Genomic DNA, 7593 nt, shown 5'->3' on the forward strand with positions numbered 1-7593 from the left:
AATGCAATGACCGGGATTGCCATGCAATTGGAAAAATCGGGATCGGCATAGTTTTACCATTTGGTGGGCAAATTTATGTTTGTGTTATAAGTATGAGAAAATGAACGCTGACATGTTGGGGCATAATAATTTATTCAGATTAGTTTGGGGTCCATTAACGGCTTTTGTTACTTCGGTATAAGAACATAAGCATCGCCTCTGCTGAGTCAGACCATGGGTCCATCTCGCCCAGCAGTCTGCACCCGCGGTGGCCCCCGAGGTCCATGACCTGTATGTGATCTTTTACCTAAAACATTTTATTCCCTAATTACTTAATATCTTGTATAGAAACCATCTAACTATACTCTTCAATCCCCTTTTCCTTCAGGAAATCATCCAATCCCTTTTTGAAACCCAAAATCGTACTGTATCCTACCACCTCTTCTGGAAGCGCATTCCAGGCATCCACCACCCTTGTCTTTTACCTTTAATTTCCTTTAGATTTATACACACATCCAGGGAAGGGGGAAGGGGGGGTTATCTCCTTTGTTTTATTCCTTGATTGAATGTACTGGAAGGGGGGGGGGCGGTAATTCATTTTGTATTGTTACTGATGGATTGCAAGTGCTGATTCTGATTATTAATATATGTATAATTTTATGCACTATGTATCAGCCTTGAAAATTTAATAAAGATTTAAAAAATAAAAAATAAAAAGGTTGCTAAATCAAATCAATGAGCTTTCAAGCAATTTCCAGGTTTTTAACAATTCAAATGTATCATCTGGAATTATTATAAAATGAATCCTATGTTGCAGAGGGGCAGAAATGGGAAGTCACACTCTGATTTCCCCGGTATTTAAACAAAAAGGTTTTGCTAAATGCGTGGCTCTTTGTAAAATGCATATAAGGATCCTACTAAATATACAGCATTCCCCCGGATTCTACATATGGCCCCAAAATATTCAGCCGGTGTCAGACTGTGCAGTAACTTTCTGAAGCTGGTGGTCAATGCTGGGCTATATCAGACAACCAGCATTGAATATCTAGTTTCATTTTTGACTGTAATAACAAACAGTTGAACAAATGTTCAGTGATAACCGTTTAAGTGCTTTGCAGTTAAACATAGGCCTGCTATTTATGCAGCCTATTTTAATCGCTAAATATAGCCGGTTTGGCACTGAAGATCTGTTCCCACCTGGCTTTGTTGTAAGATATAGACAATTAGGGCCGGGTTCTACAAATAGCACTGGTATCGTTGGCCACCTAAAAAATGGCTGTCGATCACGTTTCAATCAGGCAACGGCATTGCTTGTAGAACTACAGAGTTCATAGACAACCCCGCGAAAGACAAAGGCGCGCGCCGACAACTGAGCGCAAGATGGAGGTGCGCGCTGAAGAAAATTACAGTTTTTAGGGGATCCGACGGGGGGTTTTGTTGGGGAGCCCCCCCAGTTTACTTAATAGAGATCGCGCCGGCGTTATGGGGGGGTTTGGGGGGTTGTAACCGTCCACATTTTGCTGTAAACTTAACTTTTTCCCCTAAAAACAGGGAAAAAGTGAAGTTTTCAGTAAAATGTGGGGGGTTACAACCCCCCAAACCCCCCCCAACGCCCCCCCCAACGCGGCGCGATCTCTATTAAGTAAAGTGTGGGGGGATTCCCCCCCATTCCCCCCCCCCGTCGGAGCCCAAAAAACAGTAATTTTCTCTGGCGCGCGCCCCCTTGCTGCGCTCAATTGTCTGGGCGCGCCTTTGTCTCGGCGCGCTTTTGACCTGACACCGAACTACAGCTATCTCAAACATAGGAAATGTAGGCCAGGGTTTTTGAGGCCTACATTCCCAGGGCCTATATTTGGCATGAATCATGTCTACGGAGGCACTTAAGATCATTTCCAGTGTTAGCCATGCCTACTTCAGCCTTAGGCATTCTAAGGCATCCCTGTAAATGTGATCTAGGTGCTGATTTTGTAGTCACCTCTAGGCATGTACATTTTGGATTATAAACTATTATAAAATCAGTTTTAAATGGCTTTGCTCTTAAGTTAGATGCAAAAAATAACAACGTAACAGTTCAAAACATTTTACAGCACAACTTAAGCAATAACTTCAAACAAGGACCTAACCTGCATTGGCGATTCAGCAGAAACATCCACAGCTCAGTGCAGCTCTACGTTTCACTAAGGCTTCCTCATGAACTAACAATGGCCTTCATTATGCTGCTTAAGCGCCCAAAGATTTCCTTAAAATAACCATGGAATAATGGGTTAATGCGTCCAACTTGGGCACCAGCATTTACACTTAGAACTGAAAGGTACAGGCGGAATATAAGCCAGTAATGTAATGTAATGTTTCAGGAGGCGTCCACCCGGGCGCCGAAACACGGACCGTGTCGGGTTATCAGCTGGATCCTTTCAACATAAGGACATCATGTTCATAGCCTTTTTATACGTGTTTTTATTCATGTGCGTCTGTATTTATTTTGAATTTATAGAAATAAAAGATTGCTTGTCTCAAGGCTGATGTGTTCTATCCCACTCCCCACATGTTCTCTTTTTCTAGTTTCACAAAATCTACATTCAAGTCCTGGCATATACTGTATGTTCTAGAGTTCCTATTTCAAACTTCTTTCGATTACCTAATGAGGCCACAATTTCCACTTTCTTTTACTTTAAGACACAGATTTTTTTAAAAATGTGTGTATTTTTAACCTTGGCTAAAATTAACACTTTTCTAAAAAAAAAGGATATGCATGCCTCAGAACTGGTGCAAAACTCAGTGGGGAAATTGTGTGAAACACACATATAAGGTTTCAAGAGTAGGCATGAACTATCTTGGCCACCTGACAACAGTGAAAGGAACAAGGTTCTAGAGAAATAAAGACCCCTGAAGTGGGTTTTATAGCTGAAACACAGTCGTATTGGGATAAGTTCCTCATATGGATTGTACAATAAAGTGTTTAAAAGGAATTCAACTGGCTTGTTTCTTTCTGTCATCCCCATTGTGTTTCATTTAAATTTTCAGCCCATTCTACCTACTGCCTCTTTTGAACTTTCTGCGTTCTGTCCATCAGGTATAGATAGCATATGAACATAAGAGTAGCCTAACTGGGTCAGCCCAAAGATCCATCAAGCCCAGTAACCCGTTCTCATGGTGGCCAATCCAGGTCACTAGTACCTGGCCAAAACCCAATGAGTAGCAACATTCCATGCTACCGATCCAGCGCAAGCAGTGGCTTGCCCCATGTCTTTCTCAATATCAGGACAAAGTTGCAAAATCCCAAGAAGGCGTTAGCAGGTACAGGAAGGCATTGACAAATAGTTGTGTTTTCAACATTTTCTTGAAATTCATCCACCCATCACAGAATTGCAAAATACCAGGTAGCGCATTCCAAAGCTTAATGCCATCCACATTGTTGCCCCGATCTTAACATGAGTGATTGACGTCTTACCCTCTAAACTCAATTTCATACTATTTTCTGGGTTGGTAGATTTCTAGAAACCCCAGTAGCACCATTGGAGAAATGTGATAAAGAATTTGACATATGATACAGAGAACCTTAAACTGTACTCTTTGCTGCATAGGTAACCAATGCAATTGTTTCAACACTGGAGGTATATGAGTACATAAGCATCGCCTCTGCTGAGTCAGACCGTAGGTCCATCATGCCCAGCAGTCTGCTCCCGTGGCGGCCCCACAGGTCAATGACCTGTAAGTGATCTTTTACTTAACATTGTCCTGTATAGTATCCCTCTAATTGTACCCTTCAATCCCCTTTTCCTTCAGGAACTCGTCCAATCCCTTTTTGAAACCTAAAATCATACTCTGCTCTACCACCTCCTCTGGAAGCGCATTCCAGGTGTCCACCACCCTCTGAGTGAAGAAGAACTTCCTAGCATTCGTTCTGAATCTGTCTCCCTTCAATTTTTTTGAGTGCCCACTTGTTCTTGTTGCCCCCGCCAGTCTGAAGAATCTGTCCCTCTCTACCTTCTCTATACCCTTTATGATCTTGTAAGTTTCTATCATGTCCTCTCTAAGCCTCCGCTTTTCCAGGAAAAAGAGCCCCAGCCCCATTCTTGAAACCCCAGTAATCAGTCTTGTAGCAGAGTTAACATCTGCTGTGCCCTCATCTTCACGTTAGAATTCCCAGGTATGCAGAATTACAATAATCTACCCTACTCAGGATTTATGCTTGCACCACACTATGGAAATCAAATGCTGGCTTAGTGAGTTTTCACTAAGGCATAGTGTGTTGACATTTGCATGTGCATAGTGCTATGTGGCCCATATGTATAAAATAGGAAGTGCAGCATTTACTTGTACTGCATGCTAATGTCCATTAGCTTGTGCCGGGGCAGACTGACAGTGATCTGGGCATACTGTATTTACATAGTAATGAAATGTTCCGCATGTATTTGCATGTTTTGCATCTTATTGCTGTCTAGCACAACCAACATTAGAATGCTTTAACAAGCATTAAAGGGCAAATAACACAAGTTTGTGCCCTAACACGGCCTGATTACTACCTCTAAATGAATTAAAGGGAAATTTAAAAACTGCAGGTTCTGAATTCTTCAGGCAGTTTCCATAATTTTCAACTTAAAATGACCAGCAAAGGGAATCATTTATAGTTAATGCCAAGACCGCCTTCAGGGAGAAATCCACAGTTCCAATACACATATCTGCTTTTCCACCTATACAATATTAAAGTCTACATTTGAAAACTTAGAAATAGCTTATTGAGTGAATGAACATATCTCAGCCACTGTTCCACAAAACAACCCTTCCATTTCTGTGAGATCAAACTCCACATATTTTAAATAAATATTGTAGGGGCTAGACCCTGCCAGTATAACTACTCATATAATTCATAACTTATCAACAACTTATTCTGTCAGATGAAATAAAGGGTCTGAGATTGCTTAACTGAGGAGGAGTGGAGAATGTTGATTGCAGGGTGCTGGTCACTGATGTACTCTATGGTCTGGACTGTTTTATGGTTATGGTGCTGTTTGTCATTGATGTGACTTGTTTGTTATATGTTATTTGATATTTTGTGTGTAAGTGTGTAACTCGCCCTGGATAAGGGCGTGAGATAAAAATAAATAAACAAACAAACAAACAGACTCTTGGAATGAATAATACAGAAGTGTGAGGAAAACACTACAATCCAGTAAAGACTGTTCACCACTGGATATACTTTCCTGAATATTGGGCCAGCACCCACTTAACCACTTTACCCTTAAAAACCCTCCCAGTCTTCCTCCTGGTCCCTCTAAAAGCTTTGTGTAGTACCATGGACAGTCTTGAGAGGTTGTGGCAACCATTTTGAACAGGAGCCACAAGGGGCAGCAGTGAGGGGGCTATGCTTCTGTTTCTACTGACTCCTGCTGGACCTCCATGGAGAAAGGTAGGTCCAGGGTGGCCTATTTAAATCACTGGTGGAGGGTGGGATGTTAGAGGCACATTTTTTTTTGGGGGGGGGGAAAGGAGGGGGAAGAACAACATGGCCTAGGGATGGGGGGAAGAGAGGGAAGGAGCTTTTAGAGAGCCTAGAAAGGGGATTGGGAGGATTTTTAAGAGCTGACACCCCCATAGCTAAACAGCTTTTGAGCTATCCTAAATCAGGCCACTTAGCTATGTGGGTGCAAGCACTGAATAATGCTAGCACCCACATTATCCCAGGCTCCTCCACATTGCCACCTCCAGTGCTGCCCATGACCTGCCCACGTTTTGGTTGGGCAGTCTGTGGGGATATTCAGCAGCAGTCTCCAGTTAAGTGCCACTGAATATCCGCACTTAGGCATCAGGAAAAGTTTTTAAGTGAGCATCAGAGACTCCTACCCGCTTAAAACATTGAACTTATTTAAGTATAAAAAAAAAACAATATTCTGTACAATTGTTCAAAGTTCTGGTTGCTGAACTAGAGGAAGAGATTTTCAACTGGCAGGGTTTTGTTTATAAATATTTATCAACACATATAATATGCTACTTAATCCTAAAGCAAAAAAGAAAATAAATATAATTTTTTTTCCTACCTTTGTTGTCTGGTTTCTGCTTTCCTCATCTTCTCGTCATTCTATTCCTTCCATATACTGTCTGCCTTCTCTCAGCCTCTTACATATGGAATCTGCTCTATTGTTATGTTTCTTCCACAAACTGTACCTCTCCCCTCCATTTCTCCCTCTATCCCCCCCCCCATTAGTCTGGCACCCATCTTCTTCTCTCCATACCCCTCATAGTCTGGCATCTCTGTCTTCTTCCCTTCCATCATTCCTTCCCTCCCCCAGGTGTTATTTAGCATCTCTCTCTTCCTTTCCTCCTTTCAGATCTGGTATCCATCTCACCAATCCAACATGTATCTATTTTCTTTATCCCCTCCTTCCATCCAGTATGTGCCTCCTCCCCACTTTCCTTCAGAGTTTTCTTCCCTCTCTCTCCTACCCATTTCCCTTCAGCATCTGTTCTTCGCTCCCCTCCCCCTCTCTCTCCACTTCCCTTTAGCACCCTTCACACAGTCCAGCAGCCCCCCTCCCTCCCTCCCAATTGCCACAGTACGGACATCTCCTTCCTTCCCTTCACCTTCGCTGGCGATTTTCATTTTTATGTCTCCAAGTGGCCTGAGCCTTTTCTCAAGTCGCGTATGGCTGCACTGAAACTTCTCCTCTGAGGCAACTTCCTGTTTCTAGTTGTGTCAGAGGAGAAGTTGCAGGCAGCCGCTTGGAGACAGAAAAATGAAAATCTCCAGCAAAGGTGAGGGGAAGGGATGGAGGGAGATGCCTGGACCATGGTGATTGAGAGGAAGGAGATAGGGGTCTGCTGGAACATGTGATTGGGAGGGGTGCTAAGTGAGGCAACATGCACAAAATACTTAACTGTGGGGACAAGGCCATTCACTGCTCCTCAGGGTGGTGTATAGCCTTGAACCATACCCATGGCAACCAGGTTTTTTTCCTCCCCATTTCAGCGGGTTACTTGCGGCTAGCCACAGGTAACAGTCTAAACTAAACCTTAAGCTTAAATACCACATCTTCTCTATAAAAATAGGGATCAACACGGTTTAAAGAAAATTAAAGAAAAAAATACAATAAAGATAGGGATAATATAGAGGGAAACAAAGATCACAATTTTGAAAAAAAGCCAAGTTTTCAGATGTTTTTGGAATAATTGGAGATAGCCTAGATCACACAGCTAGACAGGAAAATTATTCTAGAGCTCAGTAATTTTGAAAAGAAGACACTTCCCTAGTTTTCTAGTATACAGTAGAGGACGCCTTTTAGCCTAGGAAAGGATAATTTAAGTTTCTGAGTAGGTCTGGTAATCTCAGATCTTGTAGAATTCCAAAATAGAGGAAGGAAGGAAAGATGCCATGCTAGATCTTAAATGTAAAGCAAGCACATTTGAAATAGACTCTAGAAATGATTAGAAGTCAATGAAGTTTTAGTAAAAGCGGAGAAACATGATCAAATTTACTTTTTTCAAAGATCAGCCTAGCCGCTGTATTCTGGATCAACTGAAGTCTTTGAAGACTTTTCTTAGTCAGGCTTAAGAAGACCGCATTACAATAATCCAACCTCGAAAGAATGATTGATTGTACAAGAACAGAAAAATGTTGTT

The sequence above is a fragment of the Geotrypetes seraphini genome, chromosome 4 (genome assembly GCF_902459505.1).
Source record: "Geotrypetes seraphini chromosome 4, aGeoSer1.1, whole genome shotgun sequence".
NCBI lineage: Eukaryota > Metazoa > Chordata > Amphibia > Gymnophiona > Dermophiidae > Geotrypetes > Geotrypetes seraphini.